The sequence below is a fragment of the Amblyomma maculatum genome, chromosome 1 (assembly GCF_055883805.1).
Source record: "Amblyomma maculatum isolate TAMU_Amacu chromosome 1, ASM5588380v1, whole genome shotgun sequence".
Lineage (NCBI taxonomy): Eukaryota > Metazoa > Arthropoda > Arachnida > Ixodida > Ixodidae > Amblyomma > Amblyomma maculatum.
Window position 1 is genome coordinate 418,044,164 of NC_139344.1, and position 14,516 is coordinate 418,058,679.

Consider the following 14,516-nt stretch of genomic DNA (forward strand, 5'->3'; position numbering starts at 1 on the left):
GCTCAGAATGTATGCAGCGCCGCGCCGTGGCCTCCGCTGGCAGCACACAAAGCTCCCGATAAAGTTACGGCGGAGTGCCGTGACTAGGAATGCACTGACTCTGGTCAAATTGATATCCGGTTTCGCTGTTTCCATGCACCAATCAGGCGAGGTCAGGGAGAAAACGACACTTATAAAAACGACGCTGTCTTTTATTGTTGATGTGCTTTTTGCTATTCCTAATTAGTATTTATTTATTTATTATTATATTGCTATTATTTTTAATCCCACTAATCAAGATTTCAGCAAGCCCATGCACAACCCTCACTGCCACTGAAACGAATTTTATCAAATATCTAATCTAATCTCAGAAACTGTAACCACCGCCTGGTTAGAGTGGCCAATCCCCCTTGTGGGTATGTGCCATGTTTTATGAAGACAACAACAAAACGACGCAAACTCGGTATAAGGATCGCGTATATTATCCATTTCACTGCTCGCTTGATCTCCAATTACTTAATTCGTATTGCGTTATCTCACACGTACTCATTGACGCATAGTCGATATATTAAGCTGCCCCACTGTTTCGAAGACCCCTCCCCCCCCCCCCCCCCGCACCCCCCCCTCTCATGGTATAAGGCCTCGTTAAACATACGCCTCAGTGGACTAAGAGTAGCGAGTCTGATTAATCTCTCAACGTCCTGGAAGGTGCGATTCCCATATCACCCATCCATTTCAAAGTTGAAGCTCGAGTTGGCATCGTTTGTCACGAAAGAGCACTGGAAAAGGGTAGAGGGGGGAAGCCTCAGTTCGCAAGTCGCGCCAACGTTTCGACAAGTCCGCTTGTCAAAACGCTGGCTAGACCTGCGAACTGTGGGGTTCTCTCTACTAAAGAAGACACAGTTGCAAGCACTACACAAACTTTCCCATCATAATAATAATCAAATGCCTGGCAGGGCCATAAGCTCGCGATTTTATCTCACAACGCCGAAGACGCCAACGACCCCGAATTTTCCGCGGAGTGAGGCCTCAACGCTAACATTAAAATAAGAAAAAAGCTTTATTCCAAAATTCTCGTTTTTTTTTTTTTTTTCCATCTCTTGCAACTCTATACTCCGCAATGCATAACTCATTCGAACAATGCCCGCGAAGAGCGCTAGCTCTTTGCCAATGTTACGCCTTCCAACACCTAGCTTTGTCAGCGACAAGCCGGTTCTATTGAAACAGCCTTCCTTTCGAAAACATTCTTAATTGCCAGGCTTCTTTTGGGTAGCGATGCTCTAGACGACGCGAATTTGGAATTAACTCTGATCGAATCAGGCAAGTACACCTCCCACTAAAATTAAAAACGATAGACGGTTGTATGGCTGTGCGCCAGATTTCAGCGCGAATAAGCGAGCGGTTTAACTCACAGAAGCATATTACGGTACGCGTTCTGCGTTACAAAAGTCGCTATACTTGTCAGATTGCAGTGTACGGCAAAATAAAAGCGTTTTGCCTGCGTACTGCTTCTAGCCGGCTACGAGATGGAGTTTGCCAGGCGTACATGCTTGACTTACCTTGGGAGGGGTGGTCGGGATGGACGGCTGGGTTTCTGCGTCGCGCCGATCACGAGGTTTGGCGATCCTATGAAGAGAGCCTGAAGAGAGACAGCTCAGTAGTGGGCATGCCGCCTGGCTTCGCAAGGGAACCTCCTCATCCATCCTCCTCACTAGCCTCCTCTCAGCCGCTCTCTCTTCGCGTCAGGTGTCAGGTACGGAGTACGGCCGCGCGCCGCCTACGAAGAGCACGAAGACACCGGACATGAACCAGAAAATGTGCCGGAAACAAAATATATGCTACTCTACACATGCGTGGTCGAGAGGTGGTGGTGTAGCTTATATGGAAAAAATAAATAAAAAGATTTCTAAAATTTGTCCTGTGCGAACACGCACGCACGCACGCACGCACGCACGCACGCACACACACACACACACACGCACGCACGCACGCACGCACGCACGCACGCACACACACACACACACACACACACACACACACACACACACACACACACACACACACACACACACACACACACACACACACACACACACACACACACACACACACACACACACACACACTGCACGCATTCTATTTCATATTGGATTCCCCGCACCTATGTATAATTTCTCCTTGAAGAGCTTTAATAAGATACAGACATTTGAGTCACTTCACATGAAGGACAATTGGTATGTGGAGGGTTATGGGAGAGGTCACTGTCCCGAAATGAGCGGTAGTTAGCCTGATGATGATGCTCATTGTAGCATGAGAAAATAAATTTAGCACTCCTTCGAACATCTCTACATACACCCCGATACTCTGTACCTCCGCTGATGTATGGAACATAAAGTCGTATTTCAGCTTTCTAATACACACACACACGCCGCGACGACTCATTGCAGTCGTTGCTCGACGTACTGCCAGTGCAAGCCAATCGGTAAGAAGTACGTTTTTTAATTATTTCAACCGTACTTTTTTGAAAAGAGTGCGATATGAAACGGTGCACGTCTCAATCTTGATGAACGCAACGTTGTCCTGTTCGAGTACATCTACCAGAATTCCGCCAATGCGTAAGAAAACTTCGCTCAGAAACTCACGCTTCGCGGACTCAATCCATATTCCCTATCATGCGGTCGTTCTGGCCTAAAGGGGCTTTAGATCTAGCGGATGCGCGCTGTAGCCGAAAGACCGGCAGCAACGTGACTCCGACCGAGCCAAGGCGTGAGAACGAACCAACAGAAGGAAGACAATGGAAAATTCCGCTTACGTGGCTTCGCCGCTGCGACGCGCCGTGGACTGCTTGAACAGTGGATCGAGACTCGCCTCCTCGGGTTTCGGCTGCGTAGAGGTGGTAGCACCGCTTCCGAGAAGAACGCCATGATGGCTTTTGCAGATTTGAGCGCTAGGTGCGTTTCGAAACCATGTGTCCAGACAACACACGTATACGTGGCGACCCGCAAACAACCTTGACCAGACTTGTCTAAAGCTATCAAGCAAGGCGGAATTTTTACGCAAAGCGCATACAGCTTGTCTGGTCGAAATGATGCCGCTGTGCCCCACCTTCAGCTCCAGTATATTGCCGGGATGGTTAGGAATGTGGGAGGAAAAATGGAGGCCTGCAGTGGATCGATAAGTGCTAGGTATAGATGGGAAGCGTGAATTGTGGTTGGTATGTAATACTAAACCCAAATTGACTGGCGATCAAAAAAAAAATCAAAATAATAAAATTAGGTCATAAAAATGAAGCCTAAAGGAAAACTGGAAGGTACATGCACGTGTCGAAGTCCGTCGTAGCTAAAAACCAGAAAGCGCGTAGTCGTCGCGTCGTAGTCCGTCGTATTTAGTCAAGACATTGAAAGTGATTACTCATTGTACCGCAGTCCGTCGCGCTAAATGTGCCGATCCATTGCGTCGAATCAGGGTGTCGAATCGGAACCGAAAGCGAATTTTCGCCTAGAACCGAACCTAACCCGATTTTGTCCGGCATCTTGGAACTGAACCCGAACCGGAACAAGTCGGAGGAACCGTTCCGAACCGGTTCGCGGTGCGGTTCCGACCCATTTTTGCTGGCAACTTACGTTCATTATTTTTCTCTTGTACCGCGGCTTGTAAAGCGCTCTTATTTCGAAAGGGCCACTGCACACCGCGAACATAAGCAAAAAGATGACAAGAACAGAAAAAATATATTGCCACCTACATAGCATCAATCTGGTGTCGGGCTATCGTTTCATCCCGAACACGGGTGGCCGCTGCACTGCTCAATGAAGCTCCTCATTGAAAAAGTTGCCCTCTTCGAGAGCCTTCCAGGCAATGAAATGATAGCACGAAAGCCGAGTTTAGTAATAATAATAATAATAATAATAATAATAATAATAATAATAATAATAATAATAATAATAATAATAATAATAATAATAATAATAATAATAATAATAATAATAATAATAATAATAATAATAATAATATATTAATAATAATAATTATTATTATTATTATTATTTTTATTATTATTATTATTATTATTATTATTTATGAAAGGGGGTTTTTACTGTGCTTTAACAGGGATAATAGCCCTGTCGAAGTTTCACGGCGAACCACACAAGAACACAGCCAGTCTCAGTCTCCACAAGCGAGCACGAGCAGCGCAGCGGCACTTCGTCGTCCTTATCCTCGTCTTCGTGATATTCTCACCTACTTAATCCTCGTCTTCGTATATCCTCGTGTAGTTCACTACAATTTCCCCCGGAGCGAGGAGGAGCCATCCTGGCGACCTATGGTGAGGGTAAGAGGAGCGGATCGTAGTAGGTTTTGAGGCGGCTCACGTGCACAGTTTCGCGGCCGCGATGACGCATGTCCGAAGAGGTAGTGAGTGGCTCCACGATGTAATTCACAGGGGAGGTTTGACGGACAATGCGGTAGGGGCCGTGATACTCGGTTCGAAATTTTGATGACAATCCCGGTGGGGTGCCGGGAACCCAAAGCCAAACAAGGGATCCTGCAGGAAAAACGTGTGGCGTCTGATCTTTGTCGCGGTGATGCTTTTGGCGGCCTTGAGATTCCGATGTAAAACACCGGGCCAACTGGCGACATTCCTCCGCATGTTTGGCAACGTCTGAAAGGAGAGTACACTCGGAGGAGTCGGGACGATATGGTAAAATAGTGTCCATCGTGGACGACGCCTCACGCCCATAAAGGAGGAAGAAAGGGCTAAATCCAGTAGTTGACTGCGTGGCGGTGTTATAAGCGTATGTCACGAAAGGAAGGACAGCGTCCCAGTTAGTCTGATCGGCGGCAACGTACATCGTCAGCATATTTCCGAGAGTGCGATTGAAGCGCTCAGTCAACCCGTTTGTTTGAGGGTGGTAGGCTGTTGTGGTCCGGTGTATGATGCGACATTCGGCTAGTAGAGATTCAACGACGTTGGAAAGGAAGACGCGTCCTCGGTCACTCAGCAGCTCTCGCGGCGCGCCGTGGCGAAGAACAAAGTAATGTAGCAAGAACAGGGCAACTTCACGGGCAGTAGCGGCGGGTAAAGCGGCGGTCTCGGCATACCGGGTGAGGTGGTCGATGCCGACGATAATCCACCGGTTCCCAGAAACCGTGCAGGGAAGTGGCCCGTAAAGGTCAACGCCAATGCGGTCAAAAGGGCGGGCCGGGCATGGAAGTGGTTGTAAGGGGCCAGAAGCACGAGGTGTGGATGACTTTCGGCGCTGACAGGCGATGCAGGAGCGGACGTATTTGCGAATATACCCGTACATGCCGCGCCAATAGTAGCGTTGAGAGATCCTTTGAAACGTCTTCACTACACCAGGATGGGCACACTGAGGGTCGGCATGGAAAGAGGTGCAAATTTCATGTCGTAAATGGCGGGGAATGACGAGAAGCCACCGTCGACCATCAGTCATATAATTGCGGCGGTAGAGAAGACCGTCTCGTAGGGCAAAGTGTGGTGCTTGACGGCGTAAAGCCCGAGAAGGCGCAGCAGCGTTAGGAGAAGCGGACACGATCTCGATAAGAGATGCGAGCCACGGGTCTTTTCGCTGCTCCGCAGGCATGTCAGCGATGGTTAGAGAGGAGAGGACGGGATCAGCCGCCGTAGAGCAAGCAGGTTCGTTGGAGACGGGAGAACGAGATAGTGCGTCGGCGTCCATGTGTTTACGGCCAGAGCGATATATAACGCGGATGTCAAATTCCTGTAGGCGGAGAGCCCATCGTGCGAGGCGGCCGGACGGGTCTTTAAGAGAGGACAGCCAACATAACGCGTGGTGGTCCGTGACGACGTCAAACTGGCGACCGTAAAGGTAGGGTCGGAATTTTGTTAATGCCCACACAATTGCCAAACACTCCTTTTCTGTAACTGAGTAGTTGCGTTCAGCTTTAGAGAGGATACGACTCGCGTACGCGACGACGTATTCGTGAAAACCGTTTTTCCGTTGTGCCAAGACAGCTCCGAGGCCAACGCCACTCGCATCAGTATGGACCTCGGTGGGTGCTGTCGGGTCGTAGTGGCGAAGGATTGGTGGCGAAGTCAAAAGACGGCGCAATGCGTTGAACGCTTCGTCGCACTCGACCGACCACGCAGTTAAGTCACTGTTTCCTCCGAGTAGTTTCGTCAGGGGTGCAATTATCGAAGCAAAATTCTGCACGAAGCGCCGAAAATAGGAGCATAGACCTATGAAGCTTCGAAGTTGCTTGAGAGAAACCGGCTTAGGAAACTCCGCCACTGCGCGCAGCTTGGCCGGATCAGGGCGAACACCTTCCTTAGAGACGATGTGCCCCAAAATAGTCAACTCCCTGGCACCGAAGTGACACTTCTTGAGATTCAGCTGCAGGCCGGCGTCAGTAAGGCAAACCAAAACTTGCCGCAAGCGCTCTAGGTGCGTAGCGAAGTCGGTGGAAAAGACAACAATGTCGTCCAAGTAGCAGAGGCAGATGTGCCACTTGAACTTCCGCAAGATGTTATCCATCATCCTCTCGAATGTGGCGGGCGCATTGCACAGACCGAAGGGCATCACATTAAATTCATAGAGGCCATCCGGCGTCACAAATGCGGTCTTCTCTCTGTCACAGGCGGCCATTGGTACTTGCCAGTAACCTGAACGTAAATCAAGAGATGAAAAGTACTCGGCACCTTGGAGGCAATCAAGAGCGTCGTCTATACGCGGAAGGGGGTAATTGTCCTTGTGGGTAATTTTGTTGAGGCGCCGGTAATCAATACAAAAGCGAAACGAGCCATCTTTCTTTTTCACAAGCACCACTGGTGAGGACCAGGGGCTTTGTGATGGACGAATTACACCACGTTGTAGCATGTCCTCAACTTGTTCATTGATCACGCGACGCTCTGCCGCTGACACACGATAGGGGCGCTGTCGAAAAGGCGAGTTAGAGCCGGTCTGAATGTAATGCGCGACTGTTGAAGTGCGGCCGAGAGGTGTGTGGGCGGCGTCGAAAGCAAAGCGAAATGTCTGTAAAAGGGCCACGAGCTGAGTCCGGTAGGTGGAAGGAAGAGCGTCATCGATGGCGGTTCGGAAGAAGTCGTCTGGCAACGAATCAGGCGTCGGATCGGACTGCAGAGCATCAATGTAGTTACTGCGGTAGGTCTCGGAGGCATCCAGGTCAGAGAGAAGGTGGGCTGGTTGAATGGAACCGGGAGATTCCCCACGTAGCAGAGTAATCGGGCGTGGGGACGGATTGTAGATGAGTAGCTTCGTGAAGCCACCGTGAACATCGAGAACAGCAGATGGCAGCGGCAGGTGCTTGCGGTGGATGAAGGATGCAGACGGTGTAAATAAAACACTAACGTCTGACGCGGCAGGACACGAAAGAGGCACAAGGGCACAAGCCTCTGGTGCTACGTCGACATCTTCAGCGATGGTCAGCTTTTGAGTACACACTGAACGGTTGTCGTCGGGCAGTGCGTCGCACAGTGCAGAAAATTCTACTTCAGCTCGGGCGCAATCGATCACGGCGTTATTTTTAGACAAGAAGTCCCATCCGAGGATCACGTCGTGAGAACAAGATGACAAAACTACGAACTCGACACTGTACAAAATACCTTCAATGACGACACGCGCTGTACATGCTGCTAAAGGTGCAATCCTCTCTTCACTGGCAGTGCGGAGCGACAAACCGTTAAATGACGTCGTAACTTTTCGTAATCGTCGGCAGAGTTGCTCATGAATCACTGACACTGCAGCACCCGTATCGACCAGCGCATATACGGACAGACCATCGATAGAAATCATTATAATGTTCGTGGGTGGAATATGAGGCCTTGACCTTTTCGCAGAGTACGCAGTTCTTGCCTCAGGAACCGCGGAGCTTAGTTTCCCTCGTCAGCAGGTGGTGGGCGCCGGCGCATTGGTGACAGTGACCGGCGACGCGGAGAAGGAGAACGACGCGTTGTATATGAACGCTGTTCTGGGGCATACGCAGGCGGAGAGTGGGCAGAACGAAGCAGCGGTGGCGAGTAATCAGAAGACGCAGGCTCGGCCATGCGACGACGACATCGGCGGGCCACATGTCCAGCGAAACCACAGTAGTAGCAAATAGGACGATTGTCCGAAGTACGCCAAGGGTTGTAATAGCGCGCAGTGGGCGGATGAAGCGGGGCCGTTCGAGAAAGCGGTGCAGGGCGTAGAACAGGCTGCATGGGTTGTGACGGCTCAGGCGGTGGCCGCGCAGCCACAGCCGCGTAGGTCAAAGGGGCTGGAACAGCAGGTTGACTATACTGGACTGGTGCTTCGACGTATGTCAAAGGAGCAACAGATGGAGCTTCAGGAAGCGTGGGGAGTGCTTCCGCAACTTGTTGGCGGATGACTTGCTGCAGCTTTGGCACTAAAGGAGTGGGAGCGTCAGGACGTTGGCGAACGAGGGATAGTTGACGGGCAACTTCTTCTCGAACGAACTGCTGTATTTGTGGCAGCAAGGTGGACTGGTCTGCTTCAGGTGTTAAAGCTGCAAGCGGCGCGGGGTTTGAGAGCGAAGAGCGAGTGATGTTACGGCGCTTGCGTAATTCATCAAAGTTGTGGCATGCGTTGATAACGTCGACGACGGTGGCTGGATTTTTAGCCAGAAGCATCTGGAACGCGTCATCATCAATGCCTTGCATAATGTGATCTATCTTGGTGCTCTCTGACATTGAAGCGTCCACGCGCTTGCAGAGGTCTACGACATCTTCAATATAGCTGGTAAAATTCTCACCAGGAAGCTGTGCACGGCCGCGCAGGCGTTGCTCAGCGCGCAATTTGCGCACTGCAGGCCGGCCGAAAATATCGGCAAAACTAGCTTTGAAAGTAGACCACGATGTGATATCGGCCTCGTGGTTGCGGAACCATAGGTTTGCAACGTCCGTTAGGTAGAAAATGACGTTATTGAGTTTTTGGTTGTCGTCCCAGTGGTTGTGAATACTGACCCGCTCATATGAGGCCAGCCAGTCTTCCACGTCATGGTCGCCGGTTCCGCTGAAGATTGGAGGATCACGCTGGCGCAAAGCTCCAGCGCAGAACACCGCGGATGAGGGGCCGGTTGGACTGGGGGTAGTAGCGTCAGTCATTGCTTGTGTCGGGAGTGTGCGGCTGCGGAGCTCCAGGGCGGCAGGAAATGCTCACCTCCACCAAGTGAAAGGGGGTTTTTACTGTGCTTTAACAGGGATAATAGCCCTGTCGAAGTTTCACGGCGAACCACACAAGAACACAGCCAGTCTCAGTCTCCACAAGCGAGCACGAGCAGCGCAGCGGCACTTCGTCGTCCTTATCCTCGTCTTCGTGATATTCTCACCTACTTAATCCTCGTCTTCGTATATCCTCGTGTAGTTCACTACATTTATTATTATTATTATTATTATTATTATTATTATTATTATTATTATTATTATTATTATTATTATTATTATTATTATTATTATTATTATTATTATTATTATTATTATTTATCAATATTAACTTTAATTGAGAGTTTCAACCAGCATTACATCGTTGGCTTTCCAAAGCCGCAGTGGGCTTGATCGGCGGGCCGACAGGCAGCAGCAACAAACTGTAATGTCTGAAAACCACAGTATATGCTGAAATATCTTAGGCAGGAACATGCAAGAAAAGAACTGACAGCAATGAGGAGGGAAAAAATAACAAACAAGCCACGTAACTTGAGCTAAAATGAAATGTGAGGTAGCACTTCTAGTAGATATAGTACATACTTCTAGAAAAAGCCGATTTTCGACAGCAATAACAATTCAGAATGAAACAAATAAACGGAACGTATGATATATTCACATACCAGCAGAGTACAGCGCACCTAAACAAACAAAATTACATTCTTCGTGCTTACTTCTACACGCCAGTAGCTGTGTATTTGTGCGGTTATGTATGATAGAGACGAATTTTAAAAAAGGTCGGAGGCTAATGTATAATTAGGTTAATACGACGAAGGATTTGTTTTAATTTAAACTTAGCTCTTTTTTTTCGTGAAAGGTATTTACGCGAAATTCATATTTAGACAAATGAGTACATAACCATGTACAACTAAAAAAAAAAGACAAATCTGTTAAGAAATGTCGCACAAATAATTTTATTTTTCTCTCGTTCAACGACGTCTCAATGAGTCACATGGCACTTCCATTGCAGCCGTACGCAATGCGACGCCAGTTGGTTGATCAAGACTTCAGAACGATAAACTGATGGTGCGAAGGCCGCCTTGAGTAGCAATTTACCGGTGTGTTCTTGTGTTGTATCTGAACTTAGAACAAAAGTTGATCCTATAAGTCTATTTCCCTTTTTGTCTTCTCTCCCTTTTGTCCCTAGCGATGCCTGCTTGTTTTATTTCCCGTGGCAAGTTAAACTATGCCAGGAGTGAGGCTCCTATGTTCAGATGTGAAGGCTGGATGGGGCAAAGACATGAGTAGAATTGCTGGCAGGAGTATGAATTCACAAGGTCTATTTGGTGTTCCATCGTTTCGGCTGTGCAACTGTCGAAAAAAAAAAAGAATGCGTTTCATCAGTATATCCACCATCACTGATGCGAATACCTAATATAGTCTAGAAAGATGGCACTGAAAGCTAAAGGTACACTATTGAGATGAAAAGTAACTAATGAGTAACCTCTGGTCCGCGGATTACGTGGTGACGAGTAGATCGGGGCAAAAACATTGAAAAGCACGAAGAGGGATCAGGCCAAGCGGACCGAAGAAACCTGCGACTAGGCCCCAAGGAAAAAAAAATAAACAGAGGAGTGAATGGCAGTAATTATGCAATCGGGGAATTGCAGCGTGAGACCCTCGATATCGCATTACGTTGACGAGCGAGGAAAGGTGCGGAGCAAAACAGCATTTGTTCACCACGTGGAAGCGGCTTCGCATAGGATCGCCGGCGGCGATCAAGTACCGCTCCAGGCAGCAGCAGAATCTCCCTCTAGGAGCTTAGAAGTGGAGCAGAATCTCCATCTAGGAACTAAGAAGCGGACGATGAGCTCGAAGAATTTATTATGAAAGGGGAAAGGCTACCTGCAAGGACTCGGAGACAGCGGCAGTTCTCTCAAAACTGACGTACAGAGCCTGCACTGCATATTTGAAAAGGTGCCCAGGATAAGAAATGACTCGAGTGTTTTTTGAAAATTTGGGAACTGAATGAATGAAAAACTTTATTTAGACAAAGAGAAGTAGAAGTTGCAGCGCCCAGAACTGTATCACTGGCTACGATAGCACTTGTTGTGCCATTTACACAAGTCAGCGCCGAGAAGGAAGTTTCTGGACCAAAGTATTTCCTTTCTTGTCATCGAACCCGGAAGAATTCAACAACTCTCGACAATTTCTTCTTCCTTCGGTCTTTCTATTCTGGCTATCAAAAAAAAATAGCAGCATTTATTGAGCACATAAAATATTTCAGAGCAGTCATGATGCCATGTGAGGTGCAGCGGTGGCGTAGCGGTAGAACATCCGCCTCGCATGCAAGAGGACCAGGCCTCAAATCCCGGTGCGGCGCAATTCTCCACCGGATGAAAAAAAAAAATCCGCGTGTCGATAGAATTGCACAAACAGGTTTGGGGTGCGACCTGATGCCGGTGAACACCTCCGGCAACGCGCTCACTCACCAGAACAGGAGTTGGCCACCCTGGTGTAGTAATTGGCCGCAACCTCCTATGATAAGCTCTGTAAGGCCGCATTCAAAAGCGACTCGCGCGTGGAGTCAAGCTGGCGGTCGAACCCCCGCGCGTCGAGACCAAGGAGCCAGCGTTTTTTTTTTCTCTCCTTTTCTCCCCTCTACTCGGGTGCTAGCCGCGGCTCGCGGGGCGCGCGGGAGGCCTGGTTTGTTTCGTCCTTTCGCCCCGAGGCGTCGCCAAGAATCGAACGGCGGACGCATCCAATTATCAGCCGGGAACAACAGTGGCACGCTTCTGCGAACCACTTTACGGCCAGCTCGTCCAGCGATCTCCCGCCGTGGCGCCAAGCATGGGTGCAGGGAGACGCCGTTAATGAAGCTTTTTGCACTGCCCCAAGCGCTCACTAAACGTCCTGTAGAAGGCGACAATAGGCGCGGCACTTAGCCCCCTCGCAGCGGCTCATCGGGTGCGAGCAACGGCGACTGTACACTGCTCTGGGACAGTGCCCCCCCCCCCCCCCCCCCCTTTTCCTCGGACGGGACGGCGGGGCGGCCTAGTCTCCAGATCCCCCGCAGCGTTTCTTTCACAAAGGCGCCAGCTGCAAGGTCGCGTCGCAAACACGCTGAGGAGGGGAGGCAAAGACAGGCGCCGTGTGAGAGGGTTTGGGGACCAGCGAGTGGAAAGAGTGTGTGTTTTGAATGTTGTATTTTTATTTGGCGTAATTAAGGACCTGGGTCCGAGATTATTCCCAACCCACTGGGGTAGTGGCAAGTTTTTAAATAATTTGATTGGCTGATTCATTTTCGGGGCGGATCACCTAAGGTGACCGCCCTTGGGTCTTTGTTGATGTCTGGTATCAAAACGCGGTCCTCGGACCATGTTCGACAGTCAAGATTGAGGCTCCGTGCTCAGCACGTATTTACACCCCCTAGGCTTTAACCGAAACGCTCGGTAGGAAAGTAAGGTCCTGTAAAGTGACTTCTCTGTGTGAGAGTCTTCATTTTCTTTTAAGGTACAGTTGTCTGTGTGACTTGTTGCTGTAACTTTGTCTATGTATACTATTTTGCTTCTGTAAATATATATCTCCTCCTGAACATCATCAGATCATCGTCTTTTGCTTCTGTACCTGTCGAAGATAGCATAAACATTACTGGCGCAGCACGACAGGGTTCGGCAACCAGCGACCACGAGCATCACCCAGAGCACCCAGGCCCTGGGAACCCACTAGGCAACAAGCGTCCGCACGTCCAGCCAGAAGCAGCAAGGTGATCCAGGCCCCGAACCAGAGGCAGCGTTCTGGGGAAGGACTCCGACGAGGCTGCGGCACCAAGGGACGGAGGCCCCAACTGGCGACACCAGCACGGGTAAGCGGGATTTCTTGCGCTTTGTTGAAGTGGCTATGGCTCAAGTGTAAAGTGGCGTATGGTTTTAACACGGAGCATGATGGCGAGCGTAGGCGAGAGAGAGACAGGGGGAGATATAACAGATGACAGCGAGCAGTCGCAGCAAGCGATAACTCAGCCTGTAGCAGGAGCGCTACGTGAAGTAGCGGAGATGTCGGTATCCGACGCGGTTGCAATTCGCCGCATGGAACTAGATTTTGAGCTGGAAAAATTGAAAATTCTTTCACAGGAACGCCTAGAGTTACAGAAACTTGGGCCAGATCCAGCGGTTGCAATGGCGATAGCGGGAAGCGGCCAGACGTCTATAAGGTCAGACATTGACGATCAGCGTCGAATGGGGCCCGATCCAGTCTCCCAATGCGCTAAAGTCCTTAAGGGACTGAAGCTGCCGTGTGACGCGGACGTGCCGTTATGGTTCGAGGAAGTCGAGAGAATTTTCACGACGTACAAGGTGCCAAACGAAAGCCGCGTTCACTTAATCATGCCAGCACTAGCTGAGCGTGTCAGGTACCTTCTCCGTAACCTCGGGGACGATGAGTGTGGCAGCTACGAGTCAGTAAAAACAGACGTTTTAAAGGAGCTGAAGCTTAACCCCTCAGAACACCTCGAACGCTTTGAGCGCGCGACGAAACGCCGCGATGAAACTTGGGCGCAGTTCACCTCGCGCACTAAGACGTACTTTCAGTACTACCTTCGGTCACGGGACGTAGAAACCAAAGACGACCTGGTATCATTGATCATCGCAGATCGCATAAAGGGTAGCTTGAAGCCCTGAGGGCTTAGAGTATATGCGTCTTCGTGAGGAGGAGAGGTGGCTAAAACCGTATGAAATATCCGACGTTCTCCAAACGTTTGAACAGGCTAAGGGCAAGGGGCGCGCAGCGAAACAAATTGTTGTGTATGCGGAGAAACCGAAGGGACCCCCGCAAGCGGCGAACAATGATAGCAAACGGCCAATTCAGTGTTATGAGTGCCGCGCATCTGGCCACCGAGCCAAGGAAAGCCCTCGCGCTTCACAAAACCTGCAGAAGAAGGAGAAACGCGCTCGAGCTCAAAAAGTAGCTGTAGCCAACGTTGAGGCATGCGAAACACCGGCGTCAGTAACCTCCCAGACAACTCTAGTAGCAGAGATGAAAACGCCCCAGTCATTCGACGAGGCACGCAAATCGAAGCTACAGCAGGTGGAGATTGAGGGATACCGGCGACAGCTATAATTGATACCGGTAGCGAGATAACCGTGGTTAGGGAAGGCCAAGTATATGTCGGGAGCCATCCGGCTCGATAAAGCTAGTTTCGGCTTTTGGGGAGACGGTTAACGCAAAACTGGTCACTCTTGCGGTAAGCATCAGGCGGCCCACCGCACACATAGCAGGGCCCGAGGCAGTAGACATTGTATGCGCGCTTTCTGATAAGCTGGCGGAGGGAGTGGATTATTTGCTCTCCAGGGAGGATCGGGAACTGCTTTCGGAGATAGACAGTCGTTACGAGGCACTTGTT

At 49.8% G+C, this 14,516-nt stretch overlaps 1 protein-coding gene across 4 annotated transcripts in view; it reads right to left on the minus strand.

Annotated features, from left to right (window-relative positions):
- Positions 1 to 14,516, minus strand: part of LOC146209174 (RNA-binding protein 4B-like) — a 151,350-nt gene that overhangs the window by 21,111 nt on the left and 115,723 nt on the right. For 2 of the 4 annotated variants that reach the window (XM_084596814.1, XM_084596799.1), the window contains exon 1: positions 1,539 to 1,748. The exons of 1 other annotated variant lie outside the window; for it this stretch is intronic. The gene's annotated coding sequence lies outside the window, so the exon portion shown is untranslated. Of the gene's footprint in view, positions 1 to 1,538; positions 1,749 to 2,791; positions 2,865 to 14,516 lie in introns of those variants that run through there. One more of the 4 variants, XM_084596807.1, reaches the window with a different exon arrangement.